Raw genomic sequence first — 27,864 nt, forward strand, 5'->3', positions numbered from 1 at the left:
TCTCGTTACATTGATCTGTTTACAACTGTGTAATGCCCTTCTTTGTCTCTTTTGATGTTTGTTGATTTAAAATCTGTTTTGTCAGAGACTAGGATTGCACACCCTGCTCTTTTTTGCTTTCCAGTTGCTTGGTAAATATTCCTCCATTTCTTTGAGCCGATATGTGTCTTTGCAGGTGAGATGGGTCTCCTGAATACAGCACACCAATGGATCTTGAGTCTTTATCCAATTTGCCAGCCTGTGTCTTTTAATTTAGGCATTTAGCCGATTTACATTTAAGGTTAATATTGTTATGTGTGAATTTGATCCTGCCACTATAATGCTAGCTGGTTATTTTGCCTGTTAGTTGATGCAGTTTCTTGTCATTTGTTCTTTTATGTGATGGATTACATTTATTGATTTGCGTATATTGAACCATGCTTACATTCCAGGGATGAAGCCGACTTGATCATGGTGGATAATCTTATGTGCTGCTGGATTTGGTTTGCCAATTGATTGCATCTAAGTGTTGATGGTCTTTATAATTTGGCCTGATTTTTAGTGGCTGGTACTGGTTATTCCTTTCCATGTTTAGTGCTTCCTTCAGGAGCTCTTGTAAGGCAGGCCTGGTGGTGACAAAATCTCTCAGCATTTGATTGTCTCTAAAGGATTTTATTTCTCCTTCACTTATGAAGCTTAGTTTGGCTGGATATGAATTTCTGGGTTGAAAATTCTTATCTTTAAGAATGTTGAATATTGGCCCCCACTCTTTTCTGGCTTGTAGGATTTCTTCAGAGTGATCCACTGTTAGTCTGATGGGCTTCCTTTTGTGAGTAACCCACCCTTTCTCTCTGGCTGACCTAACTTTTAAAAATAGATATAGGGTATTCAGATTTTTCCATTTCATCTTTAGATAGTTTTGGTAAATTATATTTTTCAGGGCATTTGTGTATCTTATCTAAGTTGTAAAATTTATCATCTTAAAATAATGTATTATTTCATAGTGATTCTTTCACTTTTTTTTCTTTCCAGCTTTTAGGTTCAAGGGGTACATATGCAGGTTTGTTACATGGATAGATTGTGTGGGGGTTTAGTATACAAAAAAATTTGTCACCCATGGAATCAGCCTAATATCCAATAGAGTTTTTCAGTCCTCACCTTCCCCTCTCTCTCCACACTCAAGTAGGCTCCAGGGTTTTTTATTCCCTTCTTTGTGTCCATGTGTAACTCAATGTTTAGTTCCCATTTATAGGTGAGAACATGTGGTATTTAGTTTTGTTCCTGTGTTAATTTGCTTAGGATAATGGCTCCAGCTCCATTCATGTTTCTTCAAAAGATATGATTTCATTATTCTTTATGGCTGCATAGTATTCCATGGTGTATATGTACATTTCTTTATCCTGTCTACTGTTGATGAGCATCTCGGTTGACTCCATGTCTTTGATATTGTGAATAGTGCTGTGATGAACATACACGTGCATGTATCTTTGTGGTAGAATGATTTCTATTCATTTGGGTATATAACCATGAAACACATTTTTATCTGCAAGTGCTCAATAGTCATGTGTGGCTAATGGCTACTGTTATAGACAAGACAGATCTAAAACTTTTATTGTCTTTTACAAACGTGCTTCTGACTCTGATTTTCCTTCCTGTGTATATGCTCCGTGCAGCAGTCAAATTGAACTCTATTTTCATATTTGTGAATCATCCAAGTTATTTTGCTACCTTCTCTTTCTCCTTTCTTATATTCACGGAATGCTATTCTCTCCTTTACATTTCCAAATTCTGCAAGTGCCTTTGGGCTTTTTTCAAATGCCATCTGACCCACGAGATCTTATCTTCCATAACATGAAGTAAACTTTCCCCTCTCTAACTTTCCATAGACTATTTCCTTTGATGTCACCTAGCAATCTTAATTTTTGTACACATCCATCATATCCTCTTTATTAGGTTGTAAATTCTTGAAAGCAGGCACTGTATTTTCTTCATTGTGCCACACCTAATTCTTAACCCTATACCTTGCTCATAAAAGGGTTTACAGAATGCTTAGTGAATGACATGTTAAACTCTATGTGAAGGTGATTATATTAACTGAGCTCAGAAATGATTGCAAATAGTTAAAAATGAAAAAAGTGCAACTGTTTGTGTATTATTTCTGAATTTATGTAACATCAAAAACAATGCTTTTAAGTTAGCAAAAAATATTGCTTTACCAAATGCAACATACTCATGGCTTATGGTAAAGAATTTATAAGGACTTAATAAGTACCAGGAGAATACTTTCATAGATTACTTTACCATCACCTTGACTAGCTTTTCTTTGAAAAAGGACGCTGCAGGATGTTACTTCTATTTTACTTAATAGTTCCTTGCTAAGGACCACAGAGAATCAGGAAGAACCTCCCTGCCTCTCTAGACCCCTCCATGGGCTATAAAACTATGTTTTCTCTTTTGTTTGTTTTACATTATTATTTCCTTCAAGGTGATTTAATCCAACAACTGACTGCATCTAAGGAAGTTTGATATTGGTAATTCTTTCGTGATAGTGTCTCTTCTTAAATTTTCTTTGGACTTACTCTTGTAAAATAAATTTTTCTAACAGAAAAGCTTAAAAATATGTTAATTCATGCACCAAGTTTTCATACTCTAACCCATCTTCTTTCTTGGACATAACTTAAAGAAAATTTCTCTTTGGTCACTGAGTATAGCAGATACCGTCAGTCCTTCATCCATCTCTTGGGATCCCCTTACCCTTTTCACCCATGCCAGCCTACTTTCAACATCCAGGACCTTTGCACAGCAGGGTGGAAGTACCTAAAAATTAAAGTACTCCAGAGGACAGTCCCTAACCAATGACTGATAGATGTGGGGGCAACAATACTCCAGCTTCCTCAACCCTTTGCTAGGAGGCCTGAGTTTGTACACTGTCTTCTAGAACTTCCCCCATCACCCATTTCAGTCATGTACTATGATTGCTGCCTTAATAATGCATCCTTTATCGTTTGCTTTCCCTGTGTTACCTGCTCTGTCCAATGTGGGAATCCCTGCCCTTCTTAAATCTAGATGCATTCAGTCTGTAACCCAACCTCCACTTCCTGGAGAACTCAAATAAGACACTGAGCTATCAAGGATTTAAAGTCATTAGCACGGTTTCTATTCTCACTACCTCTCTTTCCCTCTCCTTCCCCACTTTTTTCTGCTTCCTTCTCTTTTTCCTGTGACTTTCTTTTCCTTTCCTTGTCCAATATTTATACAGTATATAATTTATGCCAGTCACTGAATAATAGACATGAAAGGCAGTTTCCTTGTCCTCAAAATCTCAGAATCTATTCAGAGAGACAGCACTAAAGAGAACATTACAATGCAGAGTGGTAAGTATGCTAAGATAGAGAGAAATAAAAGGTGTTACCAGAATAAAATACTGAGAGAAATACAGGGCATCGGGAGAAAGAATTGATGCCCAGATTGTTTTAAAGTAGATATTCTCAAATCCTGGTCCCTCAAATCCAGCATCAGCATCACCATCACCTGGGAACTTCCTAGGAATGCATATTTTCAGAGCTAACTCAGATCTACTGACTCGGAAACTCTGAGGGTGGGACATAGCAATCCGTTTTGCAACAAGCTCTCCCACCATTCTGATGCATTTATTTCACTTCACCAGTGGCTTTTGGAATCACCTTCCAAATAAACATTTGCATAGTCTCAGTCAGCTTCTGGAGATACCTAAATTAAAATAGTGCTCTTGAACTACTGAAAGTTTTAATTACCTGGGGCTGTTTTGGATTATTGCAGTCTAGTTACATAGCAGGTTTTCCATTGAATTATGTTGAATTATATTCCACTGAATGTAGCATGAAATCTCTGGTTTGGCTTTTTTGTTTTTTTATCCTTTCCTTTTTAACTTCTAGAAAAACAATTTCAGGCTACTGTTGATTGTGTTAACACTAGTTTTTGTTGTTTCTTACCTTTTTTTGAATAACAAAAGATTATACCTAACTTTGTTTCAACTTTTCACTACAAATATCCACTACAGACTGAATAAAGAAAATGGTGTTGGTTTTGATAAAACACCTGTGAAAGCCATTAGGAGAAAGTTATTTATTCCAAATACTTAATTCTAAATGGAAATTACTGAAGCTCATGCACAGGTTTGGTTATGTTGATACTAGAAGACAAATTTTTACATGGACTGCTATCGTGTAGCCTTCTACTAATCAAGACCCACCCCACACAGCATGAACCTAGTTGGAGAAAAAAAGATAATCTTGAAGATTTGGTGTGGCATCAGAACAACACTTGGATGATTACTTAAGGAAAACCACTTACGATCGTTTTATCATTTTAAGTTTACAGTGAAAACCTCCTTGGTTTGACTGGTCATTAAGTAGTTTCCTCTTTATTATATGAGGCTGGCATGTCATAATAAAAAATTCTCAGCAATTCATACATAATACTGTAAATCCTGGCAGTAAAAGTGTTTGACAATCTCATTACCAACATCATTAAAGAATAAATAGAAACACATACTCAAACATAAACTACTAGCAGAGTTCTTAATGATTTCTTATATTCTTACAGTTTTGCTAATCGTATTTTCTGAAGTGTAAAATCATGGTGTGATCATCCTATGGAGATATACTCACATTTCTCATTTTATACTCAATAATTTTTATTATACACAAGACATGTATACCAATTTAATTTGCATATCATAGGAACAGTTAGTTGACCTAAATTATGTGGATTTAGGTTGGTCTTTCCCCAAACTACATTCCCTCCTTATCTTCCTATATATCAGAGTTATTATCATTTTCATGTGAATCCAGATTGAAAATTAGAGTTTTATCTTTGACCCCATCTGTCATAGCCAGCTCTGCTTGCCATAAGAAAATACCATAGACTGTGTGGCTTAAACAACAGAAATGTATTTCTCAGAGTTATGCAGGCTGGGAAGTCTAAGATCAAGATTCTGGCAATGTAGGTTTCATTCTGAGGCCTCTTTTCTTAGCTGGTAGGTAGTTGCTACTTCACTGTGTATTCATGTGACCTTTTCTTTATGGCTGCTGGGGGCGGTGGAGAGAGAGAGTTCTCTGGTGACTCCTTATAAGGGCACTAAATCCCATTATGCCCCTCGTGATCTTATCTAACCCTAATTATCTCCCAAATGTCCCATCTCCAAATACCATCACATTGAGGTAAGATCTTCAATGTATGAATTTAGTGGTAGAGCGGGACATAAACATTCAGTCTATAGCAACACCCTTTTCTTCTCAGTTACCAGGTTTTATCACAGTCTTTATGATAATACATTAATCTGTTCCTTTCCATTCTGATTATAAACATTTGAATTCAGAACCCTTATTACTTTGTATCTGAGCTGCTACACTAGCTTTTAATTGACAAGTACCTTTAAATTATTTTTTAATCTACCCTTCACCCAGTTTTCATATAAATCTCCTTAAAATGACTTGTATTATATCAGTGCTAGCTGAAAAATGTCTATGATCCCCCATTGTCTGCAAGGTAAGGTGAGAGTGCTTGGCCTGGCCAAAGACTCCGACAATTATTCCACATATCTTCCTTTCCAACCCCATTTCCCTCCGTTCTCACCTTCCCTCTGTTGAGACACATTAATGGCCCATGGAACAACTAAAGCTATGCTCCTTTGAGTCTCAGTCTCAGTTCTATGCCTTTCACAGGTGGCAGTCCTCCCACATCCCTCCTCACCTGTCTAAATTGCAGCTCTACATCAGCTGGACTCCTTCAAGAATCACTACATTCTTAGGCAAATGTGTTCTATACTTGTCATTTGGCATTTTCACCCTATTATGTAAATATATAGTATCTCTGTGTGATTTCTTAATTTAAGTGAATGAAATCACTGCATTCTTATCATCCCGCAACTAGATGTTTGTTTTGTTTTTAATTCAACTATTCAACAGTTTGCTTTTCTTGAGTTTTATTTGCATGGATTTACTTAATTCTCTTTATCTGTATATATTTCACTGTATGACTATATTATGTTTTAATATTAGTCTTTTCTTCCCATGCATTTTATTTCCAATTATTTGCTAACCAAAAATGTTTGTTAAATTTCTTGGTACATGTGTTATTGGACGTATCTTCTGAAAGTTATGTTCTACTAGATTATGTATAAGTGCATTTTCAATTTTGCTACACATTGCCAACTGATTTTCCAAAATAGCTGTATAAATTTGTACTAGTCTCAGTATGAAAGTTTCTGAGAGTACTCATCAGCTTTATTTTTTAACCAATATTCTGGTTGCATATGTATGTCTTAAATCATAATTTTGTTGATTACTCATGAAGCTGAGAATCTATTCATGCTTATTTGCCACAAGGGTTTCATCTTCTTTGAATTGCCTAGACATGTCTTTTGGCCACCTATTTCCTGTTGTTTATCTTTTCTTAGTAATTTGAAAATGTTTCGTGTGTATTCTTTATTCTTTAACATATACACTGCAAATATCTTCTACAATTTTATTACATCTCTTCATATTGTTTGATGTCCTCTGTCATATATATTTAAATTTTGATGAAAAATCAATTTAAAGTAATTCTCAATTATAGCATTTATCACAATCTGATGTTTTATTCTTCTTAAATTTGTTTACTACCAGTCTTTATCCACCAGAACGTAAGCTCCATGAGACCAGAGGCAACTCTCTTGAAATGGTGAGAACTTTTCATGAGGCCTAAGAGGTGCTTGGGAAACTTAATTGAATGAATGAATAAATGGATGAAAGAGACACTTCATAGAGGAGAGATGGAGAGACTCATCATGGCTACTGAGAATGCCTAGATCTCTCAGTACAGTGTTGGTTCTTGCATGCTCTTACTAGAGTTCTGGCTCTTGGGTTTTTCAAAATATTTCTACATTCTTGTAATAATTCACTCCCCTTCCCCACTCTACTTGCCTCTTAATCTGGTTTGAGTGGATTTATTACTTTCCACCAAAATAACTTAGACCAAGATGTACTTCTTTGGAGGGTAGCCTCATGAGGTAGGAATATATCTAGTCTTATTCACTACCCTCAGTACTTAGAGGAGTGACTGTGATGCTGTAGGATCTCAATTAAATGTTTAATAAATGAAGATTGAACCTGTTGAAATTTTTATTACATTGCATTTGTAAATTTGGATAGAATTGGCATCTTTATAATAGTCTTCCTTGCCATTAACATGGCATAACTCTCCATTGATTTAAGCATTACTTCCTGTTCTTTAAAAATTTTAGCTATGAAGAAATTGACATACATTGTTTGATTTATAATTATTTTATATTTTGATATTTGGAATGCAATCTTTATTTAATTTTTTTTTTAATTGAACCTTGCTAGCTTTAGAAATATTATTTTCTCTGTGGTCTTATCCTAACAACTTTCCTGGATTCTTAGAATTTTTTCATAATTGAAAATAAGAGTAACAATATTGGTCACTTTCTGCAAACCAGGATCAGTTCTAGGCACATTATATGTATTAACTCCTTTGCTTCTCAGAAAATCACTACGAGAAGGTATTACTAAGACCTTATTCTACAGGTAAAGAAAATACTGTACAGAAAAGTAAAGTACCTTGCCCAAATTCACACAGTAAATAGCAAAATCAAGATTTAAACTTATTTGGGCTGGCCTCAGAATTTATTCTCATGAATATCATGCAATACTCTATATTTATAGTCCTTTTATTTGCATGTAATGCTAATTTTATAACTTTCAGTCCTTATTTCTAATTTATTTTCCTTGTATTATGATGTTGGGTAGGGGATGACTTTCACTGTAAATTTTAGATAGATAGGTGTGGCAGCCAGCCTCCAACTGACTCCCAATAATCTCTACACCCTTGTATTTATGCCTTTGTGTAGTCCCTTCCCAGTTTGTGCCAGAGTTTGTGTGGTCAATAGAATATAGTAGAACTGATGATGTGTCATTTCTGAGGGCATGCCATAAATGGCATGGTGACTTCTCCCTTGTTTTGCTTGCTCTGGATGAAGGTGCCTGTCATGTCACAAGAATCCCTATGGAGAGGCCCATGTGGTGAGAAACTGAAGCTTCCAGCCAACAGCCATGTGAGCAGACCATCTTGGAAGCAGGTCTTTCATCCTCAGTTAAGTCTTCAGAAGACTGTAGCTTCCACTGACATTCTTGATTGCAATCTCATGAGAGAGACCCTAAGCTGGAATGACCCAGCTAGGCCATTCCTAGATTCATAGCCCGTGGAAACTAAGAGATAATAAATGTTTGTTTTAAGTCAATTAATTTTGGAGTAATGTATTATGCAAGAATAGATAACTAATATGGTAGGGTAAGTTTATTAAAGTCCAATATGTTACTTTCTGTTCCTAGTTTTGAGTTTTAAAAAATTATATCTGGTTATTGAATTTAATATATGCTTCTTCTCTTCCCAGATATATTGATATCACAATATAGTTTTTCACCTTCTCTATTACATTAATAGAATCCTGCTTGTGATTGTATCATTTAATATTTACTGGGGAATTTGATTTGCTATGTTTTATTTTGGACTTTTTTCATATCCCTATTTCTGTGTAAGATTGGGTATATATATATATTTTTTTGTTTTTGAAATTATCCCTTTTAGTTTTATATAAAGGTTTTAGTAGCCCCCTGCTGACTTCCTGATGTATATCTTTTTTCACATAGTTAACTATACTCCTCATCTCTTCTACTACCTTTGCCTTATCTCCACTTCCTTTAGTCCCTTGCTTTATAACTTTGTATTACTTTGACTTTGTTATAGGTGTAAATTTACAAGTTAATTTTGTGGGTTAATCAGTAGCAACTATGGAGATTTTGTAACTGCAGTCTCAGTAGATAAATGTAGTTTAGAAAAAATATGAACAATAATGATGGTTCTGCCTTATGTAATTGAGTGACCTTTACCATGACACTGAACCTCAGCTTCTTCACCTATAAATGGGGATAATAACTCCTAGTGCATATAGAAATATTGTGAAGACCAAATGAGATAATGAATGTGGACTTAATTTGTAAATTATAATGCACTGTGATATGCTGGCAAATACTATTATTAATTTGTTATTACGCATTTAGAAGGGCATTGCAGTGGAGTAGTTTGCTCACTTTTTTTTTTTTTTTGGCCACTTTAAAAAGGTTTTTCTTTTATCTGAACTCCTGATATCTGAGACCAGACACAGAAAGCTAGGGGGACTTTTCAATCCATATATGCGGTTTAACTGTGGGGGCAGGAGGCACAGTAGCCTGGAAGATTAATCTGGTGACCCAGCTGAGAGCTCCTAAGTATTTGGCTATCTCAGGAGATCTAGTGTATAAATGTGTGTTTTGAGGAGGGAGTATGTGTGAAGACAAGGGCTGAAAAAGACCTATAGAATACATATGAATGATAATGCTAGTGTAATAAGAGAACACAGAAAGTAATGATGAGTTTGATTACAACAGCAGCTGCCTATTCATTTATTATAGGAAAGAGCTTACATCAAGATAAAAATGTCAGTAGTAATTTTTTTTAAGAAGTGACTTATTTTCACCAATTTTCTTTACTACAACTAAGTTCCTGATTCTGTTTCCCACAACCCTATAGTGCTAATAGCCCCTTCCCAAATGTACTGATATCCTAATATAATTTTTCCCCTTTGATCTGTGAATGTGTTAAGTTACATTGGTAGAATCCATCTATTCTCATGACAAATCCTGCTTATAATTGGATTTTTAAAAAAATCTCCTGCTGGGGCATATGAAAAGAAGCTCAGTATCACTGGTCATCAGGGAAATGCAAGTCAAAACCACAATGAGATATCATCTCACCCCAGTTAGAATGACTATTAATAAAAAGACAAAAAATGACAGATGCTGGCAAGGATGTGGAAAAAAAGGGAATTTTTATACACTGTTGGTAGAAATGTAAATGATCACAGTCATGAAAAATAGTGTGAAGAAAATAAACTAAAAATAGAATTACTATATGATCAAGAAATCCCACTACTAGCTATTTATTGAAAAGAAAAGGAATCAGCATACCAAAGGCTTACCTGTATTTTCATGTTTATTGTGGCACTATTCACAATATCAAAGATACGGATTCAACTTAAATGTCTATCAGCAGAGGAATGTACAGAGAAAATGTGATACATACACACACACACACACACACACACATATATATATACACACACACACACAGTAGATTACCATTTGGCCATAAAAAGAATGAAATATCATTTGCAGTAAGATGAATAGAACTGGAGGTAATTATGTTAAGTAATATAAGGCTGGCACAGAAGACAAATATATGTTCTTACCCATAAGTGGGAGCTAGAAAAGTTGATCTCACAAAGGTAGAGAATAGAATTGTAGATATCAGAAGCTGGGAAGAATGTATAGGTTGGGGAGAGATAGAGGTTAGTTAAGGAAGTACAAAATACAGTGCGATAGAAGAAAAAAGTTTTTATTTTTCTTTGACTTTTAAGTTTAGGGGTATGTGTGCAGGATGTGCAGGTTTGTTATATAGGTAAATGTGTGCCATGATGGTTTGCTGCACAGATTATCCCATCACCTAGATATTAAGCCCAGCGTCCATTAGCTATTCTGATTGATGCTCTCCCTCCCCTGAATCTACTCTCTGACAGGCCCCAGTGTGTGTTGTTCTCATTCATGTGTCCATGCGTTCTCATCATTCAGCTCCGACTTCCAAGTGAGAACATGTGGTGTTTCGTTTTCTGTTCCTGCATTAGTTTGCTGAGGATAATCCCTTCCAATTCCATCCATGTTCCTGCAAAGGACATAATCTCATTCCTTTTTATGGCTGCATAGTATTCCATAGTGTGTATTTACCACATTTTCTTTATCCAATTTATCATTGGTGGGCATTTAGGTTGATTCCATGTCTCAGTTATTGTGACTAGTACTGTAATGAATATATATAGCCAAGTATCTTTATAATATAATAATTTATATTCCTTTGGGTATATACTCAGTAATGGGATTGCTGGGTCAAATGGTATTTCTGCCTCTAGGTCTTTGAGGAGTCACCAGACTGTCTTCCACAATGGTTGAACTAATTTACACTCCCACCAACAGCGTAAAAGCATTCCTTTTTTAGGAATTCCACCACTGCACCAGCATCTGTTGTTCTTTGACTTTTTAAGAATTACCATTCTGACTGGTGTGAGATGGAGTGTCATTGTAGTTTTGGTTTGCATTTCTATAATGATAAATGATGTTGAGCTTGTTTATTATAATATGTTGGCCTCATGTATGTTCTTTTAAGAAGTGTCTGCTCATATCCTTTGCCCACTTTTTAATGGGGTGGTTTATTTTTTCTTGTAAATTTAAGTTCTTTGTAGAGTCTTGATATTCAATCTTTGTCAGATGGATAGATTGCAAAAGTTTCCTCCTATTCTATAGGTTGTCTGTTCACTCTGACGATAGTTTCTTTTGCTGTGCAGAAGCTCATTAGTTTAATTAGATCTCATTTGTCAATTTTTGCTTCTGTTGCAATTGTTTTTGGTGTTTTCATTATGAAATCTTTGCCTGTGCCTCTGTCTTGAACGGCATTACCTAGATTTTCTTCTAGGGTTTTTACATTTTTGCATTTTACATGTAAGTCCTTAATCCATCTTGAGTTGATTTTTGAATATGGTGTAAGGAAGAGGTCCAGTTTCAATTTTCTGCATATGGCTAGTCAGTTCTCCCAGCACCACTTACTAAATGTTAAACAGGGAATTCTTTTCCCATTGCTTGTTTTTGTTAGGTTTGTTGAAGATCAGATGGTTGTAGGTGTGCAGTCTTATTTCTGAGTTCTCTATTCTGTTCCATTCGTCTATGTGTCTGTTTTTGTTCCAGTACCATGCTGTTTTGGTTACTGTAGCCTTGTTTGAAGTCTGATAGTGTGACGCCTCCAGCTTTGTTCTTTTTGCTTAGGATTGCCTTGGCTATTTGTGCTCTTTTTTGGTTCCATATGAATTTAAAACTTTTTTTTTCTAATTCTGTAAAGAATGTCAATGGTAGTTTAATAGGAATAGCTTTGAATCGATGAATTAATTTTGCATATAGCCATTTTCACAATGTTGATTTTTAGAAAGAGCAGGTTCCAATGTTAAAGTGACTACAGTTAACCGCAATGTATTGTATATTTCAAAATATCTAGAAGAGAACTTGAAATAATCCCAATGCATAGAAACAATAAATACTCAAGGTGATGGATACCCCAAACTCCCTGACCTTATAATTCTATGATCTTCACATGTAACAAAATATGACATATATAGGTACCTATATATGGGGCACACATATATATATGGGTGTGTGTGTGTGTGTGTATATATATATATGGTACAAATATTTCTATCAATAACAAATTTCCCTGCTGAATATAATTTGATATGTTTTATTTTGAACTCCATATCATCTCATCAATGCAGACAATAGTTTTTCTCATGCTAATCTCTCTTTCAATGGTAATTTGTATTTCTCTAGGTTTTTCTGTTAGATTATGATTTAACAGAAACAATGGCAATGATATGCATGTACATATATTCTAATGACTCTACTAGAAGGTAATCTCTAGTGGTAAATAAGGCTACCAATTTTGCTTTTGATCCAAATGAAATAAAAGGGAGAAGCAAAATATTTAATGTGAACATATTTTTGTGGTTTGTTGGATCTTCTGAGCAGAGCGTTAGGGTTGATCAACTCTTTTGTACATGTTATAGACTCTGCTGCCTAGTAACACTTGCCATTATTTCCTCTGAGAGAAGCTTCTATGATAGTTTTAAGGAAAAAATAGTACGTAAAACATATACTACATATTTTCCTTCATTCAGCAAAACCTGACTTGAAAATGAGCAATAGGCATATTGTGAATTATGTCCTATTACTCAGACACAGAGTGTCATGTAACAGCTAGGGTTTGCCAGGGTCATATATCAGATTTTTTGAAATCTATTTGAAAAGGTGTTTTTTTGAGAAAGGCACATAATATAACATGACGTGATGGTAGGCCTAAGCCATGGACACACTGAAATCAATTAGATGTTGGTTTTGGATGAATACCTGTATCAAAAAATATTTATTTCAGAGGAAAAATGAGAGTTCCAGGCACCTAGTACAGACACCAAGCTTTGCAGTGTCCTTATAGCATTAACTTAATTCAACTGTATGAGGTTTAACACACAGTATATGTATTAATTAAGTCATGATTCTGGTAGTCTGGGACAAAAGAACTACTTATGTCACACAGAGATAAAAGTGATTTGTATGAGAAAAGAAGCAATGGTTTGAATTACTTGCAAAAGCCATTGCTTTTCATTGAGCAAATTCTTGAAGGGTTCATTACTTGACCTTCCGCCAGGTCATGTAAGTTAGCTCTTAGGAGTCATTAAGAGGCATCCTACAGGTTGACATGAGCTCAGCTGTCAGATCATGTCTTAGAACAACCACACACTTCATTGTTTCCAGTATCCAAATTACACCTGGCATTTATGGTTAAATTCCAGGTGCCTCCATGTAAACCCAATATGTTCTCTGCAATTGTGTACTTTACAGTGACTGATCAATTGCAGTTTGCAGAAATGCTTTGGAGCTGTTGTATATATGCTTCCTTAGGGCTTTGGAGTAACAACTCTGCTTCAGAGAATAAAATTGTGAGAATGTATACTGCTACAATTAGTCATAATGCACAAAACCACAGCAGACAACAGTGGAGAGCTCATTGGACTAAACTGATGTTGGAGGGTAATGAAATTGCCTTTGTAAAAATTATGACAGCAAGAGCTAACACAGCTGTCTCCATCTTGGCTCTAACATCACAAGCTAACTGTTCTCGCTCATTCCCAGGTGTAGGCCAAGTTAACTATGGCAGGAATTTAATTTATAGTTTAACTTTAAAACAAAGAAGATACAGCCCCTTCCCCAAACTAATCCCCTTCTTGCTGAGGACCAAAATCGCCTTTGTAAAACTAATACATTGGCCAAAAGTTTAGAGTTATGTTTCATGAGTCATGTAGCCAGAGGTCACAAGACTTGTAACCTCAATTGCTCCTATAGATAACAACACTGTTGCAAAACCTAAGGCTGGCATTTAAGATATGTTTCAGACTTTGCATTCTAGCAGATTAGCTGGTTCCACTTGGATCAGTAACCAATACCAAGATACTGACACACTGGTCTTGTGACCCCCCACCCAAGAACTGACTCAGCCAAAAGACAATTTCAACACCCTAGGATTTTATCCCTGACCCAACAAATTAGCATTCTCCATTCCCTAGCCCCCTGCCTGCCAAATTATTTTTTTAAAACCCTAGCCTCCAAATTCTTGGACAGGTGAATTTGAAAAATATCTCCTATTCTCTTCACTTGGCTGACCCTGTGATTATTAAACTCTTTCTCTGCTGCAACTCCTGTTTTTCTCAGTGTATTGGTTTTTCTAGGCAGCAGGCAAGAAAAACCCAGTGGGGCAATTACAGTGAGGTTGTGAGTTATCTAGGTATGGGACAAGGGCCTATCAATCTACTTAGTAATTCAGAAGACAGAATACTCCATGTGCTCCAGTTTTCTCATTTAATGTAGGAATAGCAAGCTCAGCTTCATTTTTATACAAACTTGTAAGAATAAAATATGATAGTGGTAGTATCCATTCAAGACAGAATTTTTGGTGCCATCACTAGTCTATGAAGAGTCTTGTTATCTTAATATCTCAATTGTTCTATGAAGTAATTATAAAATTCAAGGGCTTTTATTTAAAAAGCAGTCATTCATTTTCTTTCATATACTCATTCCTTTAGGTTTCCAGTGTGATTGAAATTTTAGAAATATTTAGAACCAACGTTTATGTAGTGTAAAAATTAAAATGAAAAATAGGAAAGAAATTTTCTGCTAGTCCTGATTATTCAAGATTTTAGATGTATATATTTGCAAATAGGACAATAGGGCTATGTAAGCGCACAGAGCAGAAATGTCTAGGAAACATGGATTTAAGATACAAATTTGGGAGTTGTCATAAAGATAATATTTGCATTAGATGAGATAGCCTCTTTCTCTCCTTTCTCTATGTACTTTCCCCAGAAAGTGGGCAGAACCCTGAAAGTCATCAACATTTAGATGTAGAACAAAAAGAGGATATCACGAAGTTGACTCAGAAAAAGCAGCTAAGGAACGGGGAGGAAGACCAAGAAGTCACAATGTCAGAGAAGCCTGACGACCAGGGCATTTTAAGGAAGAAGTGGCCATTGATGCTAAATATTATAGTGTCAAATTAAGTTTAGCCTAAATATGCCTCCTTACATACTTTAAGTTTTGCCTAAAGGTCAAGAACATCATCCTTGATAAATAATTATCCCTTCATTTAGTTAATCTTTGAATATTGATTTAATCACATTTTGTCACTCTTCCCCAGAATTTCTCACTTTTGCGTCAGTTCTTCAATGATCTAATCACAAATTAAGGATAATTGCAAATGTACTTTTAAACTATAAATTATTTCACAACCAAAACCTCTAGATTTTCTTAACAAATTTTGTACTTTTACATTGCTGAGATAATATAAATTTAATGAAAATAGTGTGGTATATTTTTTATAAATAGAGTTGAGAGCTCAACTAACTTTCTCATTTGTTTAGTTCTCTAATGTGTTGCTGGAAGGATTCCTAAAGTAAAGAAAATAAAGATTGAAAAAACTTTTAAACTTATTTCCAGAATATATCTAAGCAAGGGTGACGCAAATATCTCTACTAAAATGGATATAGAGGAATTAAATAAAGAAGATAAAGAATAAAAATTCACCAAAGTTTAAAGGTGACATTTTCTGAGATTTTCAAGATTTTTATATCAAAATATTTCACTTCTTATATCAGTGCATTTAAAAAGTAAATATCCCAGGTAATTTTTGTGTGTGTGGATTGTTTCAAATAAGGCATCTTCTAGAATGCATGGGAAGATTTAAAACATGGAATAAGTAGATGTTCTTACCATAAATATATTTTGGGAGAGTTAATTACTATTATATAACTGAAATATCAAACTTCCAATAAAAGAAACAGGCATTGAGACCTTGAGTAACTTCCACCTTTAAAAGCCTATTTTCCTTACCTACACAAAGACTCTGACGTGCTGCCTTTCACTTCAGGCCTCGATAGTCTGCATCTGTGAGGAATTCTCCAATGTGTTGACATCAGTTTTCTCCAGAGTGTGCTGGGGACAGCTTTATCAGGGGGAGGAGCGAACACATGTTTGGAGCTAGTGCTTTCAAACAGCAGTCCTGAAATCCTGATGCTTGGCAGAAAATCCTTTCCCCTCTGTTCAAGGAGAGTTACCATTTCTTACTACTGTCTTCATCAGTCTTCTATGAACTTGCACTGTGATCCACTCTAATACCACTTCCAGGAGTTTGCAAGGGTTCTTAGTGGCTGCCTTCCAACTCATTAGGCCATCTATTCTGCCAGAATTGCATTAGACTGTCTATTCTGCCAGAACGCTGGGTAAAAGAATTACTTTCTGTACAATTAGTTTATTTATTTTCTTGTTTTCTGCCCCTTCCTAGATATCTTTGCCTTTCTCCTGGTATTTTTAATTTTTATTAAGTTCTGGGGTGCAAAAAATGCAAAAATTTGCTTGGCATGGTGACACATGCCTGTAGTCCCAGCTACTCAAGAGGCTGAGGTGGGTGGATTGCTTGAGCCCAGGAAGCAGAAGTTCAATCAGCCAAGATCACACCATTGCATCCCAGCCTGGCTGACAGAGTGAGGCCCTGCCTTAAAAAAATAAAAAATAAAAATAAAAAGTTAATTGATACACATGTGAAAACCATACCTAATAACTTACGAATGCTGACATTTCCAGGTGTAAGGTATTGCCAGGTTCTAAGAATTATATGCATTTCTGAGTATGCACTTGATCTTGTAGAAATTAATATTTCATGTATTACATGAGCTGTCTATTGAGAAAATTCTCTGTGGGTCTCATGTTTCTGTGTGTCTTGTGAGCAGAAGCAGATACCTTTTATTCTGTGCTGCCTTTTCAAAGATGTTTGCATAGTAACAGCCTTGGAAGATAGAGATAGTATCTCTCTATGGGGCAGAAGGCAGATTTTTTTTGTCCAGGACAATAAAGTTAATGAGTTATTTAGAGAAAAATGTTAGGCAAGTTTGCTTTGTAGCAAGCTTTAGGTGTTTGTGAGTTCAGAGTTTCTCAGCTGTGATCCAGACTCAGTGTGTCAGTAGCATCCACCGGGATTCCTTCCTCTGTGTTTCCTCCTTGGGACTTAAGAGGCTAAAGGGAACCAGTATAATTGTGAAATTCATGCTTCTAGATGTGCTGTGAGTTAATAAAGGTTATTTGTCTCTGACCCAGGTATCTCATATCTTCTGTCACCATCAATGAAAGTGTAGCAGGCTAACTTGTTAGTTTACAAGCTCTGAAAATCTCAGACTCCTCAGAGTTCTTGACATTATCTCTTTTGAACTTAAGTAGCACATAAGATACTTTGAGAAAATTTTATGAACTTTAACTTTTTCAGGGACAGGTCTATGAGAGAATCTGTTTATTCCTTCTGAAATGCGTATTATTCACAAGCCATATGTGGATCTCATGAGTTCAATTATTAGCTTCATAGGAATTACATCTAAGAAGAAAGAGCTTTTAAATTGTAGTTACAATTATAGATTTGAATAAATAAAACATTAATATTTTATTAATGACTATTAAATTCTAAAACAGTGTATGTTATGCAATATGTAGTTTTTTTTAACTTTTAAGTTTAGGGGTATATGCACAAGATGTGCAAGTTTGTTACATAGGTAAACGTGTGCCATGGGGGTTTGTTCTACAGATCACTTCATCACTCAGGTACAAGCTTAGTATTCATTAGTTATTTTCCCGATTCTTTTCCTCCCAAAAGGTTTTAAATAATTATTTAATTTCTTTTATAATTTTCTTTTATTTTCTAATTTTTTAAATTTATAATCCCTATTTACCTTGTCTCTTTTTTTTGAGTTAATCATGCCAGTTGTTTATTTAGTTGTTTTATTTTCAGAAATCCAATTATTGAATTTATTAATTTGTTCTCTTTTTCTGGTTTATAGCTCATAGATTTCTGCCTTTCATTATGAATCTCTTCTTTCAACCTTCCTTAAGGTATTTTTTGTTCTTTTTCTAGCTTTCTGAGATGAAATGCCTAATTCACTTATTTTCACTTTTGTTTGATGCTTAGCATTGCAAATATTGCTTTGTTCTAAAAGCTCAACTATGTGGCATTTTTTTCTTAATGTTTTCTAGTTCTGGTTGTAATTTTTTCTTAAACTGAAGAGTTATGAAGATAGACCTTTTGCCTTTATTTTATTTGCATTCCTGGAGTCAGTGCATTGTGATCAGATAATAGCGTTTATATTGGTTTATATTGTTTATACTATTTGGAATTTTGGGGGATATTTTTGTGCCTAATGTAAATTCCAAGGCCAAGTTTTGGAATTATTATAGAAGCCCTTTTAAGCAAGTATTGTCTTTGTCTTCAGTGTGAAGTTTTTTATTGCAGGGCACACATGAACTAGGACTTGAATATGAGGACAAAGGGTAAGGAAATATCAAAGATGCCTACTAGGTTTTTGACTTATGCAAAATGGTGAAATGTACAAAATGGCAAGATGACCTTTGAATCTTTGCATTAATGATAGGAATGTTGAATAACTTTAATATCATATATTTAAAAATTTAAGTCAATAAAAAGTTTTAGTCCTAGCCTGATGCTGAAAACTATTTAAAATATACAATTCCTTGTAGGGGCACAATATGTCAGTAGTCAGCCTCTAATTGTCTTCCGTGGCCATAAACGTCAACCTTTCTCAGTTGATCTTTAGAATTTGGAATCCACCAACATTCCCTGTCATTTGGGCTGTTAAAACACTGGGAGCTGGGAGTGTATCCTAGAACAATAATCAATCTGATTATCATGACTTCTGCTGCCTATAAGAGAGTATATGTAGAGAAAATTGTATGTAATACATTTATGAAGTACTGACAACGCATATGCTCTCAGCACTGTGCTAAATGCTTTATTGACCTTATCTCTCAAAAGAGCTTTATGATTTAGGCATTATTATTATTACGACTTTAAAGACAGAACTGAGGCATGGAGAGATTAGTTACTTTGGTCAGTGTCACACAGCTGGAACAAGGCAAGGGTTTGGATCCAGTTGTTGAGACCCCGGAGTTTGTATTACACCACTACACAGAATTGTCATGCGATATGTTTCCAATAAACAAGCACACCAATGTCCTTGGCCCAAGATCCACCTGGGTCTTCCAGTAAACTGACTCTTGGAGCTAGAGAAATCTGGATTTGAATTCCAACTTTACTATCTATTACATGTGTGTCCTTGGGTAAGCTAGACCTGCAGTGTCATTTTGAAGATATGAGATACATAAAAGCTGGGAATTCAGTTCTTTGAATTTAGATCTTTTGAATAAACACTCTAGGGAGTGGGACTTCAATCTTGATAATGTAACTTAAGAATAGAATCAAATTCCCTAACCTAATTAGCAGTTTTGGACCTTTAAGTCCAAGAATAGGATCAGTTTACTGTTTCAGTCATAATACAGGAACAGTAGTGTCCTTGTTAAGTGGTAGCACATTGTATGGAAGTTCTGTGTGGTGATGTGGTATTGACTTTGTGGTCCCAACTTTGTGGTCCCAAATCAGTGCTTTGTTGTTTCAGCTGTGTTACCTTGATCAAAGTAGCTAACCTTTCCATGCATCAGTTCTCTCTCTCTTTAAAATTGTAATAACAACAGTGCCTGACTCATATGGTTGTGGTGAAAGATGAACAGTCAATAAAGCATGAGGCAGGTAGCGTAGTGCCAAGAGCATATGCATTGACCTTACTTCATAAATATATTACATATAATTGTCTCTGCAACCAATCATTTTGAGACTTAAAAATAGCCTAAGTTAGTTTTAAGGGGTAATGATACAGGGTGGTCTGGAGATGATTTTTTTTCTCTCTTTTCAGATTTTGATGATTAATATTTAAAGTAAAGAATATTGTAATATAGAAATAAAACACCTGATTAAAACATCACATTGGTCTTTCTTTAATAAGGTTTTACAGTGATAATTATGATTGTCCTGGGATTAAAAAAGTGTTTTTTCTACAAAGTCTAAGTGTTAATAAGGAATGGCTATAAATAGGTTAGAAAAATTAAGAGAATGAAGAAAAAATTGACAAGTCAGTTGTAGCTATTCATGACAATAACTGGCCCCTGCAGGGTATTGTTTCTAACTATCGTTGGGTAGTGCTGGGTTATGTTTCAGCTAACTTCAGGGAACTTCTGGCTTGAATTAAAATGTGTAAGAATCAGCATTGGAGCTTTCCCTTAAAGGGGTCTTTGGGTTCCAACTGTTATAAACTCTAGATACCTCAGGCTATTTAAATGGTACATCACAGGGAACAATTCCTCATTCCAAAGATTACAAAAACTCACTTCTTTCTTTAAATAGAAGTAGCAGATTTATGTAAAGCCATTTATGAAAGCTTCTTGGACCGATGAACACCAGGCTCCCCTATGTCAATACCATAAAAACAGTCCTGTGAACGCTGGGGGATAAAATTCTCCCTTCATGGTAGGCCTTCTCAGTAAGACCTAAATCCTGGTGTTCTATTCTTTCTTATATGCTAAATCACAGAAACAAAAATAAAGATGGAATGATATAAGATATCACATTACGTTACTCCAAATAAGATATGTTTATTTAAAATGGAATTCCCAAGCTCTAGGGAGACATGGGAATACAGCACCGTTTTTTTGGGAAGGGGACAATTTTTGGTGTCTGTACCATAACTCAATTTATTCTTTTGTAACTTAGTGTTGACAGAGAACAGAGCAGAAGTTAACATGTGTAAGGACATACTTCCTACTTTCATATCCTAGCTTTTTTATAAAAGTAAATTACAAATATAAAACTTTTTCTAATTGAACTTTATTCCCATAGAAGCTACCAATAAACTCTTGAGCTGCAACGTTCTTTGAGTTAGGGTGAACTTATTGATGTCCTGCAAGAGGTCTACATTAAACTGATATAGCAGAGTCTTAATTTCCAAGGAAGTGTTCTCCCTTTATTCTGGTAAGCACAGAGAGAGAGAGAGAGAGAGAGAGAGAGAGAGAGAGAGAGACAAACCACCTGAGTCTTGACTGTAGAGACTTGAAGTATAATTTCACTAGCTTTGAGTAGTTTAGATTTCTTTGGGAATGTGATAAAAGTTATGGTCTCTCCTTTAAGATGAATGTTTAGTTCAATCTTTGTATTAATGTATCTGTCTGTGCTTTCTGGTTCTCTTATACCTTTAGTCCTTTTATCCAATCATAATCCTCAGCAGAACTTAAAGGACATACTATGGGAGAGTTCTAGGATTAGTGCTGGATGGTAGAACAAAATAGAAGGTTTGGCCCCTAAAGAAACTGGAGAAACAGTCTTGTTGAGGAAGAAGTCCCCACAGAAATAAAAATCATTTGGTAACTGTTCACAACAAGAAACTCTCAGCATTTGGAGGAAGAAGTCATGGATCAGTAGGACTGTTGCAGAAGATCACGCTGTGCTGGTCAGACCACACACATGTGGGCAGGTATATCCTCAGGCTACAAACTCAACTGAGCAGTAAATATAATTCTTCTGCAACCAAATGTAATTTCAATTTTGAGCTCTTATCTTTCTGATTAGTGGATGTTTGATATCAATTTGGGTTTTGTTTTCTTCCTCCATAAATTGGTACTTATAGAATGTGAAAGGTGGTGGTAGGTGTGAGAGGAGCACCTGTTCCTAGATGGCCACACCTAAATGGTGGTGGGGACAGGAGTGGTGATGGGATGATGAGCAGAGTGAAGCTGCTCCATCAGAAATCACCACGAATGCAAAGCATACCAGTTAATTGGTCAGTGTTATCTTATTACACTTTAAAATATTTTAAATCATTTAATTATGAAGAGCTTTCCTATAAAAAACCGTATTTCTGACTTCTAATGAAAAATCAAATGATATTACTAGACCCATATTCCTACAACACTCAATTATTTCTGAACCTACTAACTTCTATTAGCAACCATGCTCTGAGGTTTGATTTTTGCACCTCTTGATGTAAAAGAAGAGCCTTGGATTGAGTCTTGAGGAAAAGGAGGGTATTTAAACAATAATGGAAGAGCATAAAATACATTTAAGCAATGCAGAGGAGGATGATACAGGAGGTATTTGATACACAATAAGCAGTCGAGTTTAAATATAGGGTAAGTTCAGGCAAAAGTGGGTAGGATATAAGATTATAAAGGTAAGTAGGGGTCAGACTGGGAATTGGGGACTTTGTCCTGTGAACTATGGAAAATCATTGAATTTTAATTGATAAGTTAATGAATATTTTGGTAAATGTATTATGAACATGGTTTATAGAATAGGTCAGATGAAAGAGAAAAAAGGTAGAAAAATGAGTTAAAATTGAATTAGATAATTCTGTCTCAAATTACAGCTTTTGTGAGCACCTAGGAGAAATTTTAATATCTAAAGTAATAAGAGTGTTAGAGGCTTTTAAGTGTGTTGCTGCTTTTTGTGGGGCCTGTGTTCATTAGACAGCTGGTCAGTATTTGCCATCGACTTTTGCATACATTATTTGGTTCTGATTTTTTAAACTTTACATTTCATTTTGTTGAGTTCAGAAGTCTTGTGTTTAGTGGCTGTGTAGTACAAAGACCACAGTAGATGGCAAGCTTTGGTGAAACTCTGCTGTTGCCATCAAGGTCAGCTTTCAAACAGCATCATCTACAGTGTCGGGTGAAGGTCCACTGAGTATCAATGGTCTTGAACCCCAGTCTGTCTTGGACTATTACCTGCTGTTGGTGTGAAATTGACTATCATAGAGTTGCCACTTAGGTAACTCAGAAACAGCATGTTCCTTAGATTTTGCTGCTACTTGCTGTGCATGTATGTCTAGAACTGACTTAGCTTCAAACAGATTAAAAAAAAAATCTGAACTGCATAAAGTGTTATTTAACAATGGCACTATTTTTTAAAGCCAACATTTATTCTCATCAGTTGCTTGGTGCATCTGATCTCTGTTAGAAAAAAAATTTAAAGATGTTCTATTAATAATCTAATGGTCAATATCAATTATGCAACACTGAAATTAATTACAATAGCTATGATTTACTATGCAATGTATTAGGTGCTGGATACCGGTGCTATAGATTTGATCTAGATATTTTAAAAACTCTAAAGCAATATTACAAGAAACATGTTTTTATTCCTATTTTGCAAATGAGAAAACTAAGGTCCAGAGAGATTGGGAAATTTACTCAATATAACACAATTAGTAGACAACAGGGTTATTTTAATTTATCATTTTATACCCTAGTAGTGTCACAGATATGAAAGCATTCGCAAACACAGTTTAGTAACAGTAATAGCATACAGAGATTCAACTGGGAGAAGTACATCATTCATTGCACTTATCAAATTATGTCAGTTCAATCCTCAGTTATGTAGAAACTTTTGTGAAAACTTGGCTGATATTGTTTCTTTGTTTTCTTATATCAAGCAGTTGTTTTTGCAAACAAATGGGAGGGGATGTGGGTTTTGTGTGGGAGTATAAATTGGTGTAAACTTCCTGGACATTTTTTTTTTTTTTTTTTGGTCACATGCATTAGAAATCTAAAAACAGTTATATCCTTTCATAGAGCTGTTACAATCTTATGAATTTATACTTAGGAAATAGAGACATATATGAGGATGTTTATTATCTTTTTCTTTTATTCCTTCCCCTCTTTCCTTCCTCCCTTTCCTTTTCCTTTCCTGCCTCTCTGTCTCCCAGTTGGGAGTGCAGTGGCTCACTCATGGCTCACTACACTCTCAACACCCCGAAGCTCAGGTGATCCTCCCACCTCAGCCTCATAGGTAGCTGGGACAACTGGTGTGTGCCAAAACACCTCACTAATTTTATATTTTTTGTAGAGATAGGTTTTCTCCGTGTTGCTCAGGCTTGTCTTGAACTCCTGGGCTCGAGTAATCTGCCCGTTTTGACTTTCCAAAGTGCTGGGATTACAGGCACGAGCGACTGTGCCTGGCCTATGGTCTTTTTCTTTATGATAGTGAAAAACTGGAAATAAATATTTAATAATTAGGAATGGTTAATTATATATTCTATGCAAAAAATTATATGTAGCCATTAAAGCAAGTATAATATTAATAGTAATGATTGTATTTAGTGAATATTTACTATGTGCCACTTAATGTGTTTATAATATAATTTTAAATTTAGTACTCATAACAACCTAATGCCTGGGAGATATTGCACAACACCTAAAAGCCACATATCTAGAAAATGATTGAAACTGGACTCTCAGACACAGGTGTGACTGTAAGGCTCAACCAAATCAGATGTTATATGTAATTATATACAGAAATGCACATTATTTGTTGTTAAAGGATAGAAAGTATAATATATAGTGTTATACATTAAAAATTTTTACGTATATAGAGAAAAAAGCTAGAAAGACATTACTACAGGAAGAATAGTCACTTCTGGGTGGTGGGACTACAGAAAATTTTCCAACTTTTATGCAATGAACATATGTTGATTTTATAATTTAAAAAAGGTGGGTTTCTTTCTCCCCCAAATCTCCCTGTCCCAAAATGTTAATTGCAGCATTATTTATAGTATAATGTAGAACTTGCATCATCTCTAACAATAGAATTGTTTAATAACATATTGTTCTATTCAATGTAGTAATATAAAATGATTAAGTACCAGCAACAAATTATGAAAATATTTATTAAATTATGTTCTGTAAAATAAGGGAGAATAGAAAATATTTACACTAAGATTACTGTGATTTACACTATAATTAGGATGAAAATTCTGTATACACACAGTAAATGTCTAGAATGTATAGAGTAATAAATGTGATTGTGGTGGCAGGGTGAAGGAATGATACAACCATTTTCGTCTGTGTTTTAAGTATGAATAATAATGTAAAAATAAAGAATATCTAATTTGATTTAAAAAAAACTGGATAGATAAAAGTAAAGGCATCTAAATGAAATACCTGGTGTATTTTGGTACTGTGTAAAAGAAGTTTACTTCTCAAAGGGCAGTGCAATTAGACAGGTATGGTTTGACTTCAAAGTATCAATTCTCTTCAACATTTTTCGGCATTATCAAAAGTGATATAGCTACAAAGACAGGGCAGTCTATGCTTTTTTTTTTTTTTTTCCTCCTCTACACTTACCAAAATTATTCCTAAAATTGCTGCCATCTCAAATTAGAAAGCAACCTGAATAAAATTTCCCCAGACAGGTTGTCTTGGCTGCTTTGACAAATGCCATGTACTCTATCCCTGAGGTCATGGCAAATGACAGGATGGGAAAAGTGAATAGAAAATGCTTTCCTGGCACACTCTCATCTCTGGTTTGCTAAGATGAGCAGTGTAGAAAGCCAGTAGCTTCTAACTGTGGGCTTCCAGAGAGGACGTCCATAAAGGCAAATATGTCTCTCCTGCCTGAAAGCTGATGTGCGACCTCCGCGTGTATCTTGCCTCTCCGGTATTGGGATAAAAGATGGCTGCTTGCTCGTTTTCGGTTTTCTTTCAATGGCCAGGCACAGAGGAAGCCAAATGTCAGACTGCTTGTTTCTGAACCATGTGACTTACCTGTTTCCTTCCCCTCCCTGCAGCCTGCTTCCTATGCGAAAGTTGTCACAGGTAGATAAAAATGCATTATTCCAGTTATTCAGGTAGGTGCCAGAGACAGTGAGCTTAGCTACTGTAATTCAATGTCAGCCAGTACTGTTAGATTTAAAGATTTCAGTTTTTTAAAAAACATTTTAGCATTCCATCAATTTTTCATGAATTGTGATCGTATTGTAGAAGTGTGGTTGGTCGTCTTATGCTGCTATGATAGGTCAGGGATTGATTTTCATGATTCATGGGATCTCCTAAAGAAACAAATAAATATAATGCAAGAGCTCGACATTGCTTATTAGACATGTAAATTCCAAGTTCTAAACATTTGTAGGGCCAGGAGTTACTCAAGTGATCTTGATTTTCAGCACTCTCAATTTAGAATGTTTGAACTGGAAATATGATTTTCACAAAAATCTGCAAATCATTGATATTGAAAACATCTTCAGGAATTCTGATCTAAAGAACAGTTAAAGGGCATGATGTACGGGGAAACAGGTAAAGTTTGTGAATCCATGTATGATACTCCTTGGTATCCCCAACAGCAATTTTTAATATCATCAGAGCAAGGTCAACTAGAAATGCTTATATCTGAGGCTTTGGATTGACACAGAATGTTAAACATATAAAAATTTGAGAAGGATTATAATTTTAGGAAATATGAAGGAATTCCATCCCTGAAAAATAACCTTTTAAAATACCATAGAAGTGGTAGTCTTTAATGGACTGCATAGTTCTTAACCATTAAAAAAGGAGGGTGGCTGCATTTATGCAAAAATTCAAACCAATTCAAAATGGACTTTTGTGGTATGCCTTATCATACCTATTTCCCTGCTATTCTACCAACAGTAGCCTGCTTTTCCAACCTGTTTCCTTTTGTAGAATCACACCCTTCCATTCTCAGTCATATATTTTTGGGATAGGATTTACCCATTCTTTTTTTTTTTTGGCCGGATCTCAGCTCACTGCAAGCTCCGCCTCCCGAGTAGCTGGGACTACAGGCGCCCGCCACCTCGCCCGGCTAGTTTTTTGTATTTTTAGTAGAGACAGGGTTTCACCGTGTTAGCCAGGATGGTCTCGATCTTCTGACCTCGTGATCCACCCGTCTCGGCCTCCCAAAGTGCTGGGATTACAGGCTTGAGCCATCGCGCCCGGCCAGATTTACCCATTCTTATCTTCAGGTTTGAATTCTGATCATCTTTTATCAAGCAGCTCATCCCATCTTTCCAGTTATATAGGTTTGAAATGAATGCATAAACCAATCAAAGGCACTAAGATGGGACGAGCTAAAGTTTCTGGAAATGAGAAGCTTCCCCTTCCTTCTGTAACAGTTACTGAAAGATGCATGAGTCTCTCAGGGTCATAAGTATGGCATCTGTTTGGCTACCTCACTACATGTTTGTGTGTGTGTGTGTGTGTGTGTGTGTGTGTGTGTGTATGTGTTGCTGGGAGGGGTCTTTGGGCGTTCTGTAGCCCCTGTAGATGAAGCATATACCACAGAAGTCAATGCAGAGAAATACAAGTAGAGTCTTGAGCAACATTTTTTAAACTGTATGATCAGCCACTGCATGAACTTAAGAACTACTTCTGATTACAGATTATTTTAACAAGCTCTTTTGTGTTTTTGATTTTTTACAACATAAATAGTCCTGATACAGAATCTCAAGATTTTTGTAATGGAAAATTCAGCCATATGTTCAAAGAGATGAAAATTCATTTTCTTAACCAGGTGCAATCTATTTGTTATAGAATGGCACACTGTTATTTTATATCTTAAGTCACTACATTCTGGAAAGCAGTGTTGCAAGGAGTAAGTCCAAGGTCTCAGTCCCAGGTGTCCCTGTGTTGTGGGAATGGCTGTGAAATCTTGGCTCACATTTCCTGACATTTTATCATGATTTGAAAGGAGGAGTGGGTCAGTTTAATTCAGATCAACAAATGTTTATTGAATGCCTGAGAAGGTGAACTTTTTGCATTCACTTTGGCCAGAATTTAAACCCACTTCCTATGAACGTATGGAAAAAAATGTAGATATTTGCTTTCTAAGTCTCCCTTGCAAGTAGGGCAGACGCACTGTTAATGGGCACACCTGCTGCAGAACTTTGGGTCAAAAGCTAATGATGTGAACAAGCAGAATTTGTATGGAGTCCAC

The sequence above is a fragment of the Theropithecus gelada genome, chromosome 4 (genome assembly GCF_003255815.1).
Source record: "Theropithecus gelada isolate Dixy chromosome 4, Tgel_1.0, whole genome shotgun sequence".
Lineage (NCBI taxonomy): Eukaryota > Metazoa > Chordata > Mammalia > Primates > Cercopithecidae > Theropithecus > Theropithecus gelada.